Source organism: Conger conger, chromosome 1 (assembly GCF_963514075.1).
Source record: "Conger conger chromosome 1, fConCon1.1, whole genome shotgun sequence".
Taxonomy (NCBI): domain Eukaryota; kingdom Metazoa; phylum Chordata; class Actinopteri; order Anguilliformes; family Congridae; genus Conger; species Conger conger.
Window position 1 is genome coordinate 81,018,083 of NC_083760.1, and position 23,044 is coordinate 81,041,126.

Below are 23,044 nucleotides of genomic sequence, written 5' to 3' on the forward strand. Positions count from 1 at the left end.
ATTCAGCCAATCACGTGGCAGCAGTGCAATGCATAAAATCATGCAGATACGGGTCAATTTACGAGCTTCAGTTAATGTTCACATCAACCGTCAGAATGAAGAACAAATGTCATGTAATGACTTTGACCCTGCAATGATTGTTGGTGCCAGACAGGGTGGTTTGAATATGTCAGAAACTGCTGATCTCTTCGGATTTTCACACACAGTGAAACAGTGAGAATGGCGCGAAAAACAAAAAACAACCAGGAAAAAACGCCTTGCTAATGAGAGACTTGAGTCTTAACTACATGAGCCTAGGTGCTCTAGCAGTGTGTCTGGTCCAATGTTCAAATGATTCCTTTGCCTATGCTGTCTACATTCACCACCTGCACTGTGGATTGGGTTTCACTGCATTGGCATGTGTCACACTAAGCATTGTGGAATGCAACTGCTAAAACTCCCACAGCGTCAATAAACCTCCTCCTCTTAAACAAAAGATTAATAAAACATTTATGTCTCAACATTCACAGTGTAATGCATAGGATTGTTCTTTTTTTGATTCACAGTCTTGGCATTCACCACCACCTTGACTCTCACTCCATGTTGGGAGAAAGAAAAGCAAGGTAGCAGCCCACACTTCTTACATTTCACAAGCTCCCTGGTTAAAGTTACTGTTTATCTTCTGTTAATGTCCACACTGGGGCTTCTATCAATGGCCATGGTTTGCCATTTTTCATCGAATTTTGCTGTGCTGCTGAATTTCTCTAATCTAAAATTACAAATGTAAATAGTTGGCTTTTTGCATCACAGTGCACTTTGGCATTTGACCAAATGGAGACTTGATCGATTGCGGTCCAAAAGGCAATGACCCCTAAACATGAATCATCACATAGCTGTAATGTGTCCGCTTCCATGTAATGCACCTTGCCTGTAAAACAAACATACATTAAGCATGCAGGCTAAAAGTGCAGGACGCTGCTAGTTCTGGGGGACACACAAAGAAAAATGGGGCTTTCTGAAAGTCTTGAGGTAACCCCTTGAGGTCATTTCTAAATTCCCCTGGCTCCAAACCACACACACCACACACACGACCCATAAGTCACATTACATTTCCATATGACCTCCCAACATGAAATGAAACGAGCAGTCACAGTTATTTAAATGTGATTTTTTTTAAAGTTTAAAGGCAAAAGATGAAGTTCTGATGCTAAACCATCTTGATTGCTGAAACTCATGACGCACCTGAGTAAGTAACTGATTGTCAAAGAGCCAAAGAAGAGGGGGGAGCCATCAACATGCTTGCTTGTTATGAAGGTTGTGGTATATCTTGCTAGGCTACAGGTGTAGGCAGGTGAAAAACATTCTAATTAAATGAAAGATCCCTGTGATATTTCCAGCTTTCTACAGAACATGAATTTCAGTGAATCTCTCCTAAGGTCATCATCCAAAATTACACCCACTCACCACCCCCATGCTCACTCTGCCAAAACAACAATGTGAACGTCTATCTCACATAGGTAAGAGTTAAGAGGTTGATCTGTTACAAATTTCCTCATGAAATTAAATTGGGATAATGTTTAAAACAAGAGATTAAATATAGATTGTCCTCAGTTTATGAGTATTTAGTATTTTGGCTCGGTATCGTGTAGCACTAGAAGACACAGAAGAACATAACTTTTCTGTTTCACAACTTTAGCGAATCAATGACTTCAATTAAGCACTTATGTGCAGGCTTTCTGTCAGACGCACCTTAGACACCTTATTCCTTGACCATGTGCGCTGTCCATTACATCATACGGACCTTGAAATAGGGCAACACAATATGACGTGAATAAATAAGTAATCCTAAAACATTTCAAAATGGAAAAATCTGGACAAAAATCGTGATTTCTTTCATTTTAATATAATTAACATAAATGTATGAGTGGAAGTGTGTTTATTTTGCTGTCAAAAATGAATGGACCCCAAAGGGGAAATTGCTTTTTTCGCGGAATCCATAAATATGAACAGAGGGCGATATGATTTCTGGTGCTGGGGTTGAGGACCGAAAGCTGGCCCCTTGATAAACCCATTGTGCTGGAAATTCGCATAGAAGCAAGACCCTAGCCATAGACGGGTCTCAAATCAGCACCTGGGGGTTCCTTAATTTCGGCGTCCTTAAAAGTCGATTGGCGTTATTCCAAGTCAATCTTCAATTAGACATGACTTTCAGCTTCAAAATGAGACATGGGAGGTGCTTCTGTGTCGTGGGTTTGTTTATATAATAACTAGCTCAGCCAGCGGCTAGCTAGACACACTATTAAACAAACACTATTACACTATTACACACACCCACTATTAAACACACACACTATTAAACACACACACTATTACACACACACACTATTATACACACCCACTATTACACACACACACTATTATAGACACACTATTACACACACACTATTGTACACACCCACTATTATATATCCACTATTACACACACCCACTATTATAGACACACTATTAAACACAAACTTTTACACACACACTATTACACACACACTATTGTACACACACTATTACACACACACACACTATTATAGACACACTATTACACACAAACTATTGTACACACACTATATTACACACACACACTATTATAGACACACTATTAAACACACACAATTATACACACCCACTATTACACACAACCACTATTATACACGCCCACTATAATACACACACTATTACACACACACTATTACAAACACCCACTATTAAACACATGCTATGTCTGTATCACCATCAAGGGCATATATACTGTATTTACAGATATTTGCTTGATATAAAGATGTCTGCAGGCCTGCATATTACTAATATATTCGTTCTGGTGTTGTAATCTGTTGCATGAATTAAAATGGGCACTTTGTTCAACCCCTTCTGTGTTTTCCATTTTACTTCAATTTGGTGATTTGACGTCATTCCAGGGGCTAAATTAGCCGCCGCACTACTGGGTCAGAAGCACTACACAAAAGTAGAACTTAAATTAAATCAGATCAATGTCTATTTGTGGTATGTCCAGTGGGGGTAACAACATGTTGCATGTATTCCCACTCACTCTGACATAAAGAATGCAAATATAAAAAGATTAGTCACATTTTGTCACAGAAATCAAAAGCATACCTACACCCTACACCCCTATGGTGATTCATACCATTTAACCATTGAGATTGGCTGAGTGAGCTTGCTTGATCATTGCATTAGCACATTCATTCTTAATAAAAGAGAATATACCGGAAGCTAATGCAAATTACAGGGGAGCCAGAGGGACCCCAGCCCCGGTGACAGAGACCTGAATTCCCCTATGAAAGCTGGAGTGTACTTTGAGCCTGGGGGCACAGCAGCATGGTGATGTAGCGAGGCTTGGTGCTCAGGGTTATAGGTCTCATTTATAGACACACGGCAGCCATTGTACCCTTGAGCAAAGTACTGAACCTGAATTGCTCCAATAAAAATCTGGCTGTATCAATGAATGGCATGGAGAATATATGCTGAGTAAGGGCGGTCTGCAGACTGTCTGAATGTGGTGCACCACATTGGGTAAATTCCATATGAAATAGCTATAATATTTCTGCATCGCTATTATACCATTTCATTGTTCAGATAAACATGCAATGCTGTTTAAATAAAGACAGAAACATTTAGATGTACATTTAGAAAAACATTTAGATGTACATTTAGTATAACATTTAGATTCATTATTTTTCTGGATTAAAGAAATAGTACAGGGAAAGAACATGTATTTAGAGATCAATTCCATGGCACAACCTGTCAGAGTGAAAAAAACACAGTTTGAACACAGAATCCCATTGGAATATTCACAGTACCGTGTCCATAGTACCACTTTAAAGCCATTTATCTGAGAACAACTGAAAGCAAATGACAAATCACCCACCAACCATCATACTGTCCATGTTAAATTGCAAGAGCCATTCTGGACTACCGTGCCTGATAAAATAAGTGATAAAATAAAATGGGTTTCTGTGCTTCCAACTAGAAGTGAGGACAGGTCTTAACCTCCTAAGACCTGGCGTACACATGAGTGGACTCCACATTTTGGGCTGTACAACCATAATACTTAATTCTGCTTAACTGGGGCCCGATGTACACATACGTGGATACCTCAAAAACTACATCCTGTCAAAAGATGATGCTTAGTTTTTATACTTATCAGGTCCCAATAAGCCCAAATAGCAAAGAGAAATTAAAAATGCATACCAAAAAAGAGTGCGGGTCTTAGGAGGTTAAAGAGTATAAAGGATACATGTGGCAGATGATCTTAATCAGTCCCAGGGCTGGGGGAGGGGGGCCAGGTCAAAAGTCTGACATTTTGTCCGAACATCAGAGACGTGGAGGCCTTTAGACGACCTGTGGGATATTTCACCACCGTCCCGGTGCACGGGCCAAGAGCATCGATTTTGGCACATATTAAATCAACAAAACCAGAGACACTGACCCGTGATGCAGCACAGCACATAAAATGCTTCTTGGAAATGAATGCAGTTGAATGTACATGCATAAGCAGGCAGGAAATAAGATCTCCAGGCAAATAAAAGCACATTGTTTGCCTTACTTGCTGACACTAGTTCTTCCTCTCTCACACACACACACAGACATGCATACACAGAGTTGGCACTTCACTGACAGCTGATAATGACATTCATGTGTGCATGTACATATGTGTGTGTGTGTGAGTGTGTGTGTGTGTGTGTGGAAGCAAGAGCATTTGAGAGAAGAAGCAGATGTTGTGGATGTGTTTGTTTGAGTATGTCCTTCATAGTTGTAAAAGATTTTATATTTAATTCTGATTAATTGCAACTGTAAAGAATGTGAAAGAGGTCAAAGAGTTTGCCAGACGTGCAATGGACTTTGCACAAATAAAATGCGCATTCATGCATGTGTGCGTCCATGTGTGTGTGTGTGTGTGTGTGTGTGTGTGTGTGTGGGTGTGTGTCTGCGCATTTGTGTGCACGCGTAGGTGTCAGCTGTAGGGTCTGTTTGTAAGATAGGAACAGAGGGTGCTTGTGGGTGTCAATTCAAAGATGACGTTTGTTTACACTTGCCCCATATCACTGTGCTTTTAACCAGAGCACACAAACCGGGCACTGACAAACCTCCTCACCCTCTTCCTACGTCCAGTGCAGTTCACCCTCGGGATCTATAACCCACCTTACAGGTATTTAGAAAAATGCATCTGTATTTACAAATACTTTTGTGTTTTTATGTCTTGAAAATATCTATCTTATTGATTTGCTTTTGAATTTCCATTCTTATTCAGTTGCGTGGTGCAAACAGAATTTTAAAATCTTTTCATTTGCACTATTTATGCTCAGAGAATATACAGTCACTGAGCACTTTATTAGGAACATTTTTACTTTATTACACTTACTTATTCATGCGATTATCTAATCAGCCAATTGTGTGGAAGCGGTGCAATGATTATAATCATGCAGATACGGGTCATGAGCTTCAGTTAATGTCCACATCAACCATCAGAATGTGGAAAAAGGTTATCTAAGTGATTTTGACCATGAATGATTGTTGGTGGCAGACAGGTTTGAGTATCTCAGAAACTGCTGATCTCCTGGAATTTTCACACACATTAGTTTGCAAAGAAAAAGCTGAATTGCCTTTGCCTATATATACTTGGCTTAACCTCTATTTCTTTCAAATCACACTAATTCATTGATCTTTCATTTTTCAGAAATGTCTGGGAAACTGGTGATAGCTGTAATTCTTGCGCTCCAAGGTAAGCAAACACAAAATATCATACAAAGCACTTTTCCCTCTATTCAGCTTTTCAAGGAGTGATCGGAATATTGAGAGACAAATATTCAGTGAACTCTTATCTGTTTACCAGTGGGGTAAAGGTCTAGGCTTGCAAATTACCATAGGCCACTTTAACCTGCATTTGCAAAATCAGTGTCTTTTGCGCCCCCTTGTGGTTAAAACAACTTAACACATCTGTCCAGGTTTGCAACAACTAACCACCATTTTCAAGCAAGCAGCAAGTTAGCACCCATATTTGGACAAGTGATTTGAGAAACCTTACCAAAATTCTAGACTATCAGTCCTCCAGTGTTCAGATCTACAGAACACTGGCTTTATAAAAATATTGCTCTAAATAAGATCAGTTGACATCTATTCAAGAATGAAAATGGTGTCTTTGCTGGGAAAGCCCTGTGGCTGCTGTCTTGAACACGAGGTCCTGTGTCTGTCTCGCCCCCAGTGACTGTGTCACTCTGCACTGCGCCCGATCCGGACAAGGACCTGGTGGAAAAGTACACGGCTCTGAGGGACTCTTTTTACAAGCGGATGACGCTGTACTTCGGCAAGGCTAAGACAGCCTTAGTGCCCCTGGCAGAACATATTCCCCACAGCGATAAAGCAAAGGAGTACGTTGAAGATCTGCAGGGCAGGACCGAGGTCCAGGCGGCCGTAAAAATTGGCAGGTAAGTCCTGCTCCGTCACCTCCTCTACCACCATCCCCTCCCCATAATTCATCGGTATCAATCAAAGACTCAATAATGGAGAAAAACTGTTCTCTCTGTAAGGAATTCATGTTTGTCAGACTTATTAACCAAGAATTGGTAGCATACTCTTAAACATGGGAGACTTCCATCATAACTGTAAGAACAGTTTGGAATGCACAAGCCATGATTTGCCCTAAACTTCAGGTTTTAACCTCTAGAGCACATAACTTCATTACAACTGGAAAAGCTATCCAAATCTGTGAAAAACGGATTAGATATGATGCAGTTTTGTGGTCTAGAGGTTGAAACCTCAGACCTCCAGGTAAGCACACTGCAATTGACCTTCTATGACTATTACTACTACTGCTGCTACTTATAATAATAATAATAAGAAGAAGAAGAAGAGGAATAAGAATGTATTATTAATAATAATAACTACTTCAAAAAATAATACTCATCATCATAAAATAATTATTCAGATTATTATTTTTCCATTTTTTACTAGTAGTAGTAGTAGTAGTGTTAGTAGTAGCAGTGATAGTATTGCTATTATTAGGTGTCTAGCTCTATGACATGACCTGGCAAGTTGTTCCACAAATGAACACATTCTCTGTGAATTTTGTGAGTTTACAAACTTCAGCCAATGGCCTCTAGTCTCATTTGGCGATGCGTTGTGCCCTGTCACACAGTGGCGTGGCCGGCGAGATGGCCCCGATGGTGGACAAAGCCCGCACCGCAGCCCTGGGGCTGTACGGAGAGCACATCAGGCCCTGGGCGGGAACCTACCTGGACCAGCTGATCACCTCCGGCAAGGCCTTCCTGGACATCTTGCTGCCGATTGACGAATAGTGAATGGGAGCTGGGAGACAGACTCCAGCGCTCGCACCCCAAGTCCAACCTCGTGAAAACACAATGGCTTTCTAATTCTGTTAACGGTGATGATTACCCATAAACAGCCGAGCCCCGGCTATGTTGTCTGCCCTGACTTAATACAGCCGACGTGTAATGCTTTCACACTGCTCCAACACAATTACACATGCAACAGTATGAGCATTATGAATGTATGCAGGGTTGTGAATGACCAGTATCTCATCAAACGAAAAATCATAAGCTAATGCAAGAGTTTGCATGTATATAAACATTGCATCTGATATACCTATATGTAATGCAGTAAAGGCACATCAAAAGGATATAATTCCTGTTTATACGATTTCAATAAAGTTTCTGGAAACACCACCTTTCCGACTGGCTGAATTGCGTTCTTCGATCTTGGGATATCATTGGCCCACAGAGATATACCCCCCTGTAAAGTCTGGCAGGATGACTAGGAATGAGCTGTGGGAGTCTCAGCCATTTCAGTCACAAGTACAAAAATAGTTTTTACCCATTACTCAAGAAACACATCCAAAATGATTTGGGGGCTCACCAGTATCAAATAGTAAAGTTCACTGCCTGAAAGGTTAGTTAATATTTAATGCGTTCGACTGAACAACATATCAGTAGCAGCGATATGATCATGTTTACACGATACAACATTTAGCAAGGTTATTGCACAAATGATACAGGAACAATAATTAACGTTGTCCTAGATAACAGTCAGAAAGGTGTGTGGTCTCATACAGTTTATAGAAAACTGATAATGAAAGGGGGAAGCAGAGTTTAAATAATGGTAAGAAGAAAAAAAGGGTGCTATCTGTGGATTTAGCTCAAAATGAGTTATGAGTTATGAGAATATTTTTTACATCGTGATGCACATTCTGTATGCACAAACGGACACATTTTACACTGTGACGATTCAACCACTCTCTAAGTGTCTCATCCGGAAACAAACATATCAAAGGAAGGTTTAGAGAGAAACAATCAATGCCTTTCCATTCTATATACACTAACTGAGGAATTCATTAGGAACACCTGTACATCAACTTATTCATGCAATTATCGAATCAGCTAATCGTGTGGCAACATTGCAATGCATAAAATCATGCAGATACGAGTCAGGAGTTAATGTTCACATCGACCATCAGAATGGGGACAAAATTTGATCTCAGTGACTTTGACCATGGAATGATTGTTGATGCCAGACAAGGTGGTTTGAGTATCTAAGAAACTGCTGATTTCCTGGGATTGTCACACACAACAGTCTCTAGACTTTGCAGAGAATGGTGTGAAAAACAAAAAACAGGGAGCAGCAGTTATCAAGGCAGAAAAGCCTTGTTAATAAGAGAGGTCCAAGGAGAATGGCCAGACTGGTCAAAGCTGACGGGAAGGTAACAGTAAAGCAAATAACCACACATTACTACACAATACAATACAGAAGAGCATCTCTGATCACACAACGCATCAACCTCTAAGTGGATAGACTACAGATACAGAAGACAGCTTTTGATTGCCTTTTGATCGTAATGTTGCCGTTTGACTACATGAGGAACAGTAGTAGTAGGAGTTCTGCCAGTAAAAGGCAAGGAGGCCATTATGAGACAAATGCAGTCAGTCAAACAATAAGCCTACTAAAATAAAATAAACTGTGGAACATCATTAAGAAGAGAGCACTGGTGTATGTTTGGGATCATGGTCTTGCTGTGGGATGAAGCGCCATCTAATGAGATTGAAGGTATTTGGTTGTACGTGAGCAGATATGATGCTTCAGAACTCATTCTGCTGCTGCCATCAGCAGTTACTCTTTGAGGTGCAGTACTGTGCCGAAATCTTAGGCACCCTAGACTTTATTATATATATGTTTTTTTTTAGTTAGTTAGTATAAAAGAACACATTTGAGATTTCCAAATATTCATTTTTCAAAAGAGTTTACAGAGACATTTTTGTATTTAATTTAAAAAAAGTAACATATTACTGTAATCAATTGACTACTTTTTACATAATAACTTGATCAAGGCTGTCTGAGATCAGAAGCAAGGAGCCAACCAAAGTCTGCAGAAGAACTGTGGCAAGTTCTCCAACATGCTTGGAACAACCTCCCTATTGTGTCCCTTGGCTATCTCAGAGAAGTGATGCAGTTTTAACGCTGAAGGGTGATCACCAAAAATATTGATTTGATTCAGTTTTTAACTATTCTGCCAAGTTACTAAAATGTAATGTAAAATGTATAGTATGTTTATTTAGGACTTTTCATTGAATTATTTTTATTATTACTTTATTTTATTTATTTTATTATCTGTACAGAATGTTAAAGAGGTGCCTAAGACTTTTTAAGACTCTTCATAAAGTGAAAGTACAGTACATGCATATTCAGTTATCTGTAAAGAAATGACCTCAGTTTTTTAACATAGTCCCCCCAATTTAGGGGACCAAAGGTAATTGAACAGTTGGCTTTTACATTACATTACATTAATGGTATTTGGCAGACGCTCTTATCCAGAGCGACGTACAACAAAGTGCATACCCATAACCAGGGATAAGTGCGCTGAAAAACCCTAGAGGGAAGTACAATTTCAACTGCTTCTCAGCTGTTTATGATTAGTCCGGTGTATTAAATTGCCTCCTTAGTGCAAGTATCATAAAGCCTTTAATGATTAGTCTTGATTCTAGGCTTTTGATTGCCTTGTCAACTGCATGTTGTCCCCATGGACAGAGAGAAAGATGGTGAGGGAGGCCATAAAGACTCCAAGGATCACAGTCTAAAAATGCAGTGTTTGGTTGCATTTTGACATCACCAAGTCCCAAAAAGAGCCGTAGAACGGCATCTTCATACCAACAAACCCTTTGGTTGGCACGATGACAGCCCGCACTGAGCTCAATACAAAATAAAAAAACAAGTCTGGCAAACACCTTTGGAATTATGACTGGAAGAGAGTGCTATGGTCAGATGAGATCAAAATTGAATTTCATAATTTAGCCATACACACTATCGACATGTTTGGTGGCAAAAGAAAAATGCATGCAAGGAGAAACATCTACAGTCGTGTGCAAAAATGTTGGCACCCCTGGTGAAAAGGTCTTTTACAATTAATATCTTGCCGAACAGAAGCGAACCTGACCTCTAAATGTTAAACATGTACAGCAAGTTTGACACAGATTTTCTAGAATATTCAAGTCTGGGGACTGTGGTGGCCACCCCAAAACGTTCATCCGTCTTTCCTGGAGGTACTTTACGGTTGATTTTGAGGTATGCTTTGGATCATTGTCTTGATGGAATGCTCAATTTTTCTTCAACTTGAATGTCTGGAATGACTCTAGAATTTCTCAATATTTGGTGGAATCTATTCTTCCTTTCACTCGCACAATCTTTCCTGTGCCCCCAGCTGCCACACAACCTCAAAGCATAATGGATCCACCTTAACAGTTTAACAGTTGGTAATGTGTTCTTTTCTACAAAGGCTTCACCCTTTTTTCTCTAAAAGTTTTGGTTTTGTCAAAACCTGTGTGGTTTTTTCTGAGCATTTCTCAGCAGGTCTTAAGCCATTCTATCTAAACATTTTCTTAGTCTGCCAGACCTTGCCTTGACTTCAACAGTAAATCACCGGGGTCTGGGCCTCAGTAATCATCTTTTTTTTAAGTAAAAAAGAATAATCCAAAAGGGTTCCAAAACATTTGCACAGGGCCCTTTTCCTTTTTTTGTATAATTTATAAACAGTAAAAATGAAAATGAAAAACAATCTTGCTTTAAAATTTGTAGAAAGGTCTCATGTTCATCAAGATATTAATTGTAAATGGCTTTTATTTTTACACATTTTTGCATACGTCTGTACTGTCAAATAAGGAGGTGGGTCATTGATGTTTTGGAGATGTTTAAGATCAATGGCACAGTGTATTCAACAAAGTACCAGCAAATTTACATGGATACACACATACATACATACATACATACATACATACACACGCACACACACACACACACACACAAATATGTATTTAAGCCTAGAACCTCATTTTTAACAAATGAATACAGTACAGGGATAATTTTATATCATCTAAATTCTCATTTATAACATGACAATTCTGCACAGGTGGATAGTAAACTATGCATCGAAGACAGCGACAGAAGAGAGTTTACTGTGGCAGTGTGACGCTCTATGTCTCGCATGCAATACAGACATTTTTCAAACAGGCAGTTTTCTTGCAGCCTGACGGACGAGCCGATTGCAAAGCGGCCAAAAACAGGCGATGCAAAAAGAGGCGTCAAAACTGCAGGCGTGCATGCCGGCGATGGCACCACCCACCACACCAGCTCGACTTGCGCTGTGGCCCTTGTACATTCCCAGATGTTCCTTTTGACCCGCAGAGATTATTTCCAGGACACGCTGTACCCTCCCCGCACGCAGGGGTATCTCGCTGCGGAGCAAATTGCTGCGAAAGCAAACGAAAGCGCCCGTTCTTTCACCTGACTCATATCAGGCTTCAAATGGGGGCTCGTGACCTGGGCATAAACCACCAATCAGAGAACTGCATTTGTAGCACCACACGGGGAGGGAGGGGGGCTATGGTTAGTCATATATATATATTTAATTTTTCTTTTTCTTTAATGAACTTACCGATTGATCCTCTTTTATTATGTATCTGACCCCGTTAGTTTAACAGCACCCTCGACCTGCCTCTCCCCACACACACGTTAACACTGCTCTTTTGACTAGACTGTCGCTTATGAATCCGAAATCGATAAACAACTCTTGATATTTGCAAAGCAGGCAAATAGGATTGTGCAGTTTAAACAACACTGCGAAAACATGCTACTGGGCGAAGACCAAAAACAAGATGTCTCCAAACCCTCTAGATTTTTACTAATTACCTATGCAGCACCCCTCAATAAGTGTCAATGTCCATCTGAATACCAAGTACATGAAGTCTACACATTTTGTGAGCTGAGAACTAGAAGGATCTAACTGGCATTTTTGACAAAAATGAGTTAGTGTCATAAATATATTGTGTATAGGGCACTAAATACTTGTGTGATGTTTTGAACAGTAAAAATACAGTTTAAAAGTATGAAAAAATCTAGAATTAAAAAGTTGTATCGACATCACTTTTTAATGTTTGAAGCTCAATGTCTTGAAACTACTCAGAATGCTCATAGAACCTTCAAATTTTACTCCAAACAATTTGAATGTAGACATGGGGCTTTAAGTAAGGCTTAGCAGCAAAGTGGGGTTTTTTTTAAAGTTTTTTTTTATAGTGTAATGCTAATATAACACTGCACCACTCAATATCATCACTCACAATGTCAGTGTAATGCTATAATGTAACTTCCTATCACACAATACCATTACAATGTCAGTGTAATGCTATAATGTAATTTCCTATCACACAATACCATTACAATGTCAGTGTAATGCTATAATGTAATTTCCTATCACACAATACCATTACAATGTCAGTGTAATGCTATAATGTAACTTCCTATCACACAATACCATTACAATGTCAGTGTAATGCTATAATGTAACTTCCTATCACACAATACCATTACAATGTCAGTGTAATGCTATAATGCAACTTCCCATCACACAATACCATTACAATGTCAGTGTAATGCTATAATGTAACTTCCCATCACACAATACCATTACAATGTCAGTGTAATGCTATAATGTAACTTCCCATCACACAATACCATTACAATGTCAGTGTAATGCTATAATGTAACTTCCTATCACACAATACCATTACAATGTCAGTGTAATGCTATAATGTAACTTCCTATCACACAATACCATTACAATGTCAGTGTAATGCTATAATGTAACTTCCTATCACACAATACCATTACAATGTCAGTGTAATGCTATAATGTAACTTCCCGTCACACAATACCATTACAATGTCAGTGTAATGCTATAATGTAACTTCCCGTCACACAATACCATTACAATGTCAGTGTAATGCTATAATGTAACTTCCCGTCACACAATACCATTACAATGTCAGTGTAATGCTATAATGTAACTTCCCGTCACACAATACCATTACAATGTCAGTGTAATGCTATAATGTAACTTCCCGTCACACAATACCATTACAATGTCAGTGTAATGCTATAATGTAACTTCCCGTCACACAATACCATTACAATGTCAGTGTAATGCTATAATGTGACCTCCTGTCACACAATACCATTACAATGTCAGTGTAATGCTATAATGTGACCTCCTGTCACACAATACCATTACAATGTCAGTGTAATGCTATAATGTGACCTCCTGTCACACAATACCATTACAATGTCAGTGTAATGTTATAATGTGACCTTCTGTCACACAATACCATTACAATGTCAGTGTAATGCTATAATGTGACCTCCTGTCACACAATACCATTACAATGTCAGTGTAATGCTATAATGTGACCTCCTGTCACACAATACCATTACAATGTCAGTGTAATGCTATAATGTGACCTCCTGTCACACAATACCATTACAATGTCAGTGTAATGCTATAATGTGACCTCCTGTCACACAATACCATTACAATGTCAGTGTAATGTTATAATGTGACCTTCTGTCACACAATACCATTACAATGTCAGTGTAATGCTATAATGTGACCTCCTGTCACACAATACCATTACAATGTCAGTGTAATGCTATAATGTGACCTCCTGTCACACAATACCATTACAATGTCAGTGTAATGCTATAATGTGACCTCCTGTCACACAATACCATTACAATGTCAGTGTAATGCTATAATGTGACCTCCTGTCACACAATACCATCACTCACAATATCAGGGTAATGCCTCATGACTGCAGTGTAACACTCCTCATCCAAAATAGGCTCCATTATACTTATGCATGTGCAGCATGTTTGTGTACAGTACTGTGCAGAAGTCTTAGGTACCCTGGACTTTATTATATATATGTTTATTATATATTATTATTATATATTATTGGCAGACGCTCTTATCCAGAGCGACGTACAGTTGAATAGACTAGCAGCTAAGCAGGAGAGAATCCTACCCTGGAGCAATGCAGGGTTAAGGGCCCAACGGCTGTGCGGATCTTATTGTGGCGATACCGGAATTAGAACCACCGACCTTGCGTGTCCCAGTGATTTACCCTAACCACTACGCTACAGGCCGTCCCCATATGTGCACGCACAGTTATGCCTGTGATCGTGCATGTTCATATGTATGTATGTGCATGTGTGCTAACCTGTAGACCGGGTGACGTGTCTAAAGAGGTTTAGACTTAGGACTGCTGTGAATCAACATTGATCTTCATGGTCCCAGTTAAGTAACGCTCTGTTTCTCAATCCAGGCCCTGGTGGAACACTATCTTCGCTCATTTGTCTAAATGAGTGTCAATTGAGCTGTTAATTGTAAACCCTTCCGGATTAGACATCACTAGTGAGATGTTTATGCAAATACAAGGATAAAAGTAAAGATGACTTAAAGGATGAAAGTGCTTCAGTTGCCTTGCCAAACTTAATTCAATTGATTATTGAGTAAATTAAGCTCAGAACAATTTATTAATTAACTGAGAACATGTTTAATGGGACTTATGTTTTTATATTTTTTATCTGTTTTTTTCTATTCATATCATATTTTTAATAGAAATATGTTTTTACTGTTTCATTATCATTTTATTCACAACAACACTCTTTTCTCGCTAGCAGGTTCAATGAGAAGAGCAAGCAAATTCAACATTTTCAGTTGAGATCTAGCTGAAAATCACATGTAAGAAATGAATAGTGTTCCTATCAGGACTAAGATTGAGGAACACTGGAATAATGTAATTGAGTCTGTATGTGTCTCTGATGTGTGAAGAGAAGGGGATGCCTTTACTTATGGGACTTTGGGCTGCTAATTGTCAGCCCATAAAATAATAACTGACCTTCAGGATTTCATCTTGGAAATTACTCGTATTCGGCTGATGACACAAATCAACACTATGTGACCGAAGATGAAATTACGCAAAATACAGCCTCAAGACTACAGAATTATAAAAACAAATTTTCCACCTACCTTTTCCGAGTTTAAAATATGAGCCCCCCCCCGCCCAGAAGTGAAAACTCTTGCCCTGTCATCGGAAACCCCCCCCCCCCCCCCCCAAAAAAACCCACCTGCATGGTAATTGTTATCTGAAGAGAGGTGCACTTTGGCATGTAGAGTGACAGGTCGACCTAACACTGGTATAAATACAGGCTATACTACAGGTGGTCCTCACCAACTACCGATCACGTTCCCTGGAAAGAAGAGACGGTAAGCTGGCCTCTGCTCTCTCGTGCTAACAGCTAGACCAGAGGTGCATGCATGCCCTACAGCACCACATTTTTATTATTAATTAATTATTAATTATTAATTAATAAGCATTAATATTATTAAGTATGAGATGTGGAGACACAACACAGGTCTCTCTGAGAAAGGCTGGCTAAATTAAGCAGTATTTTCATTCAGTCCAGCAATATAGGATTCTGAAAATTAGCAAATAAATATCGCAATGGTCTGTCTGAGACTCTGTTTATGCATGATCAGTAAAAAACTTGTGTTTGAACTTAAGTGTAGTTAAAATACTCAATGAGAATTATTGTTCTGATAATTCATCAGCATGTTGCTTTGAAGCAAAATTATGCAGTATTTTTGTCCATCTAAAATAATGAACTCACCAATTGTTATTATTATCGTATTATTACCCCAAGAAGGTTTGGAGATAGTTATGTAGTATGAATGCAAGCCTTTTTTTCCTGTTTGCCATGTTCCTTGTGTCTGGTTACGATCTTGTGCCAAATTGCAATCTTGAATACAACTCATAGAGGAAAGCACATTTGCAGTAAACAACTTCACAGAGGGTGATGTTTGCATCACACGAACCTGACTAGGCCTCCAGAAATATATAATAGGACCCTGGAAGCTAACAGAAGCACTAGAACATGCAGCAGAAGCAAGTAGATGTGGCTTTTGAAAGAGGGAGCCTGACACCCGGTGGATAACTTGAGAATTGCAAGGGTTTTCGCCCCACAGTTCTGACTGGTTTGGTGTCTTGTTCACAGATCCCACTGGTCAACATGAACAAGCTTCTGGTCATCACTCTGCTCATCGGCCTGCTGTCCTTCGGTAAATCACTTTCGGTAACCCTTGCTTTTACCACAGCCGCTGTTTCAAAAGCGTACGAAGGCCGGATCGACCCGGTCAGACAACAAAATGTATCCCCTGCTGTGAATTGAAATGCTTTAAGAAATGCCTTCATTTCAGTAAGGAGAGGGTTTAAATAGTCTTCGGTTACGTTTGCTTTCTTTGTTTTCCCATAAAGGGCAACGTGCTTTCAGATTTTCACAGTTACAACTGACGCTATTCAATACAGAACTTAAGGTTGAATATCTCACACAGCCAGAGGATAGAGAGAAAAAGAGAGATAATGAGAGTGGGGGTGAATAGTGTATATTCACAGCAGCATGGCAACCAGACCGGGGTCAAATATATAATTGTCTTGGATTTAAAACTTTTCTACATTTTACTGAGTTTGTGTGGTGTATCGGAAATCCTCTCAAAAAGGGCAATCCCTGCCTTCTGGTACTTTTGATTGGCTCAGTCATACCAGGCAAGATAAATCGACCACAGAAAAGTATTTTAATCAAAAACAACGTTGCTCTGCACGATGGGAGGGAGATAAAACCCTGATACAGTCTCTGTGGAACCCACTGACCTCCTGCTAATGCCCCACCCCCCACAGGGACACAGGGCTTCCGCATGCCCAGGCAGGCTGAGGAGGGTGAGGAGCCTGCCCCAGAGGAAGTCCACGAGGAGCACGTTGCCGAGGAGGTGGCCCCGGAGGCCCCTGAGGCCCCGGAGGCCCCGGAGGCCCCTGAAGCGCCAGAGGCCCCTGAAGCACCAGAGGCCCTTGAAGAGCCAGAGGCCCCAGCAATGGAGGACTTGACCCATGAGGCCGCCCCAGAGCACCACGGACCCGACGCTCCCGAAGGCAGCGAGGAGCCCGAGGCCATTGGCCCCGTGACCTACATCACCAACACCATCCGCAACGCCTGGGACAAGACCGTGGACACCGCCACCGGCCTCATTGAGAGCATCAAAGGCCTGGGGATTGAGGAAAAAGCAGCGTAAGGCACCCAGAGCACTTAACACACGTCACCGCTACATCTGCACCTTTCACATACTCTAAACTCCTGCTGAGCACGCCTACTTAATTCATGCGATTATCTAATCAGCCAATTGTGTGGCAGCAGTGCAATGCATACAATCATGTAGATACAGGTCAAGAGCTTCAGTTAATGTAATCAACCATCAGAATGGGGAAAGAATGTCATCTAAGTGACTTTGACCGTAGAATGATTGAGTGGTTTGAGTGTCTCACAAACTACTGATCTTCTGGGATTTTCACACAAAGAAGGGTGCAAAAAACAAAAGAAAATCCAGTGAGCAGCAGTTCTGCAGACAGAAAAGCCTTGGAAGGTGACAGTAACAGAAATAAGCACACATTACAACAGTGGAATGCAGAAGAGCATCTCTGAACACACAACACATCATATCTTTAAGTGGGTAGGCTACAGCAGTAGAAGTCTAAACAATAAGTCTAATAAATACCTAATAAAGTACCCACTGAGTGTATATTATATCTGTATAAATCACCAACAGAAAGCACATTTCAGCAAAAGCTTCCAATGTGCTGAGAAATACAGACACAGAAAGGCATATCCTACGAGAGTTCAGAGAAGTCAAAGAGAGTGCTGGTCATGGCATGTCCATGATACTCAGGAGCAACCACGACCCAATCAATCTGGGCTGACACAATACCTGCCAGTCTCTCCGTGTCTATATCAAAGACAAATGCATTACAGGACAGTAGAGTATGTCAGGTACATTAAGCAATCCATCGTGCAGTCACAGTCACTCGTTGGCACATGTATGCTGTACCATGAAACAGTGAATGCAGACACTGACCATGAAATATTGCGTGTGTTTGTGTGTCTGTGTGTGTTTGTCTTAGTTCCCTGTACGCGGAGACCACCAGCGCTGTGCAGACCTACTCAGGCATCATGCAGGACCAGGTGTACTATCTCATCTACAGCCCGAAAAATTAAACACAGCACCACCCACCCCCGCAACTCCCGCCCAGCAGGCGCGGTCTCCTACCTCATTCTGCCCCCCCGCCCCGCCCCGCCCCGCCCCCCAGCCTCCCTCCTGACAGTCCACTCGGACTTCCTCTAAAACGGGGTCGCGCAAGACACCGCGCTCCAGCCAAAACCTCGCTGGCGACCCTCAACCAACCCCACCTCCCCACCCGCCCCATACGAAGCCCACACGCCACGCCCCTCCTTAGGCTCCGGTGCAGCCCGCCGGACCTCAGGGGGAGATAGCGCAACGCTCCGTGGTAGCACACACACCGCAGTAAAGCACAAGAGTAGCTTGGTCAGCAAACCCCAGACACAAAGGACGGACAGCTCGTGGAAGAGACGATGCGGAAGATCACAGGGCGTCGCGCCCCCGCGGCGCGACCTTTCACCTTTCTGCAATAGAGCACGGTGGGCGTGGCCAAACAGGCCCGGCCCACTTCACCGGAAACAATGTTATGTTCGTGTCACTGGTGATTCATAGCAAATTGTCCATGAAAAGAATTGCTGAAATAAAAAAAATAAAAAAAATGCATTTGTATAAACACTTGCTTTGAATCTTGTTACGAGGTCATCAACATGCAGCTGCGCACAGAATACATAACCCTTACTCTCACACACACACACACACACACACACCCACATGCGCACACGCACACACATTGAATGCTGGACCAGCAACAGCATGAGTGACAACTGACTACCCACTCAGGTTTACCAACAGAATGTTTCTGAACACACAACACACAGACACACATTACATTATTACATTATTACATTATTACATTATTGGCATTTGGCAGACGCTCTTATCCAGAGCGACGTACAGTTGATTAGACTAAGTAGGAGACAATCCTCTCCTGGAGCAATGCAGGCTGTGCAGATCTTATTGTGCCTACACCAGGATTAGAGCAGCCGACTCTGCGTGTCCCAGGCATTTGCCTTAACCACTACGCTACAGGCCGCCCCTACAGACAGACACACACACAACATCATGCATTGAATATCCATCCAACTTTGACATACTCACATACAAACTACACTTTCAGACACACCGACTTAAGTCAAACAGACTCATACCTTTACTGGACATTTTGGTGCAATGTGTATGTTCATATACTGTAATAGTGCCCATCAAATTCAAAGTGACTGAATAATCATTTCAACATGCTCTCTTTTCTAAAATGAAAAATCTCTGGAGGGCAATATCAGTTTGCAGAAGAAAATAACTCTACCTCAGTTAATTTCCTTGTTAAGGAAAATATATTTAACTGATCATTTCCTGACACAATGAAACAATATTTTTAATGCCAACATATGGCAATTTGTGCTTTGGCAATTTGTGTCTCCAGGGACATAATCTAATCAACAACTTGCATAGAATTTCTGTGATCTATAGTGACTTTAGCAAAAAGCCTATTCCTATGTTGTTATTTTATCTTAAGGCTGAAAATACAGCTAATTTACTGAAAAGGAAAATTGAGTCATATTGGCGAGGACAATGGGCAACCAAATAATGGGTTCATGACACTTGGAGACCATGTGCAATAGCTTTAGCTTGTGTTTTGTAGGTAATACGGCCACAATATAACCTTATTTACTTTAACCCTCGCCTCACAGCAAGGAGGTCCTGGGTTCGAATCCCGGTCGGCCAGGGCCTCTCTGTGTGGAGTTTGCATGTTCTCCCCGTGGTTGTGTGGGTTTCCTCCGGGTACTCCGGTTTCCTCCCACAAAGACATGCAGGTTAGGCTGATTGGAGAGTCTAAATTGCCCGTAGGTATGAGTGTGTGAGTGAATGGTGTGTGTGCCCTGAGATGGACCTACATCACCAGGGTGTCCAGGGTGTATTCCTGCCTTTCGCCCAATGTATGCTGGGATAGGCTCCAGCCCCCTGCGACCCTGTTCAGGATAAGCAGGTTAAGATAATGGATGGATGGATAGATAGTTTAACCCTTGTGTTGTCTTAGAAATAGCCTGCCACTAAGTTTAATGGCAGAGAAAACCCCTTAAATGATATTTTTCAACTTGAAATTTGATGACAAAGTTTGTGATGAGTGACAGGTTGTTTCTTCTGCTTTATTTTAGGGGTTTAGTGAAGGTGGGTCATTTTTTACCCTTAGGGCAAGGGGAGTATACAGAATGTTAAAATTCAGAAGGTATGGAGCATGCAAATTACTGGAGTGTTGCTTATAAGAGAAATACCAATTAATTCCAGTAGAATGTGGCAATATGACATTACTGTTTGGCATTTGACCTCTCCAGTACTAATGATGAATCCACATTTTATTTGTAATTGCCTGCAACTGGATATACTTGTCTGCAAGCGGCCGCCCCAAACGACTTAAATTATTTATTAAACTGGTGGAATAACAAAATCAGTTCAAATGACCTCATGTTCTGTTAATGTGCTTATATACTTCTTTTACATTTAAATTAACTTCCCTTAAAATACCGAATTATTTCCTTTTTTTTAATTTCTTGGTACAGAAATTAAAGATTTGAACGTCACTCGCCTTGATGAGATAACGTGAAGACCGACTCTCAGTTTATGGCTAAAGAGAAAAAGAACTGGACCGTTGCTCAGTGGTCCAAAGTCCTTTTTTCAGATGAAAATCAAGATCCCAGAGTCTGGAGGAAGAGTGGAGAGGCACAGAATTCAAGTTGCTTGAAGTCCAGTGTGAAGTTTCCACAGTCACTGATGATTTGGGGTGCCGTGTCATCTGCTGGCGTTGGGCCACTGTGTATTATCAAGTCCAGAGTCCACACAACCATCCACCGGGAGATTTTAGAGCACTTCATGCTTCCGTCTGCTGACAAGCTTCATGGAGATGTTGATTTCCTTTTCCAGCAGGACTTGGCACCTGCCTACAGTGCCAAAACTACTAGTAACTGGCTTGCTGACCAAGGTATTACTTCGCTTGATTGGCCAGCCAATTCACCTGACCTGAACCCCATAGAGAATCTATGGGGTATTGTCAAGAGGAAGATGAGAGACACCAGACCCAACAATACAGACGAGCTGAAGGCCTCTATCAAAGCAACCTGGGCTTCCGTAACACCTCAGCAGTGCCACAGGCTGATTGCCTCCATGCCACACCGCATTGACTTGTGTAATATTCTAAAATTTTGAGACACTGGAGATTGCGAGCTGAAAGCTGTAATCATCAAGATTAAAACAAAAAAAGGCTTGAAATATTTCATTTTATGTGTAATGAATCTAGAACATATGAAAGTTTCACTTTTTGAATTAAATTACGGAAAAAGTATAACTTTTCCGCAATATTCTAATTTTTTTAGATGCTCCTGTAGGTGGCAGACGTGATGGTTGCAGTATCTCAGAATTAGCTGCCCTCCTGGGATTTTCACACACTATAGCCTCTAGGGTTTTTGGAGAGCGGTGCAAGAAACAAGAAATATCCAGTGAGCGGCAGTTCTGTGAGTGAAAACACCTCGTTAATGAGATGGATCAGAGGAGAGTGTGTAGACTTGTTCAAAAGCTCAAATAAGAGCTGTGGTGTGCAGAAGGGCATCTCAGGCACAAAGGGTCCTGTCAGCAAAGAAGAGGAAGATGAGGCTACAGCAGAAATACTGCACGCCAAAACTGGTCGATTGAAGACTGGACCATGTCACCTGGGAATGTTGAATTCAGGCTGTTCTGGAGGGAATAGGGAGGTCCTATCCTGTGCTAGATAGGTGTACCTAATAAAGTGGTTACTGAGTGTATAATGACGAAGGTCCAGCACGATTTACTTTCATGGGTCTGTCCTATTCTCTCTCTCTCGCTCTCTCTCTCTCTCGCTCTCTCTCTCTCGCTCTCTCTCTACCATCTATCTATCTCTATTTATTTGACTTATTACTGTCTTACTGGAGGCTTGATTCTGGCGCTTGGTTTGGTTTTATTGTAGCTTTATTTGTTCCTGATCTTTGTTCCATTTTTTATGTTTCTTTTAGGAACATTGCTATGAATTGAAGGTTATTATTTATTAGTTTATGCAAACACATTTTTTGCAATGTTCACAAACGAGGCATAAAAATCTAAATGAAATATATACACTCAGTGAGTGCTTTATTCGGTATTTATTAGACTTCTAGATTTTTTTAGACTTCTACTGCTGTAGCCTATCCACTAAGAGTTATGATGTGCTGTGTGTTCAGAGACAGAGATGCTCTTCTGCATACCGCTGTTGCAATGCGTTGTTATTTGTGTTTCTGTCAGCTTTGACCAGTTTGGCCATTCTCCTCTGACATCTCTCATAACAAGGAATTTCTGTCTGTAGAACTGCTGCTCACTGCTTTATTTTCATTTTTTTGTTGTTTTTTGCACCATTCTTTGCAAAGTCTAGAGAGTAGTCTGCATGAAAATCCCAGGAGATCAGCAGAGATACTCAAACCACCCTGTCTGCTACAAAAAATCTATCCACAGTCAAAAGTCACTTAGATCACATTTTTTCCCCGTTCTGATGGTTGATGTGAACATTAACTCAAGCTCCTGACCCGTATCTACATGATTGTATGCGTTGCACTGCTGCCA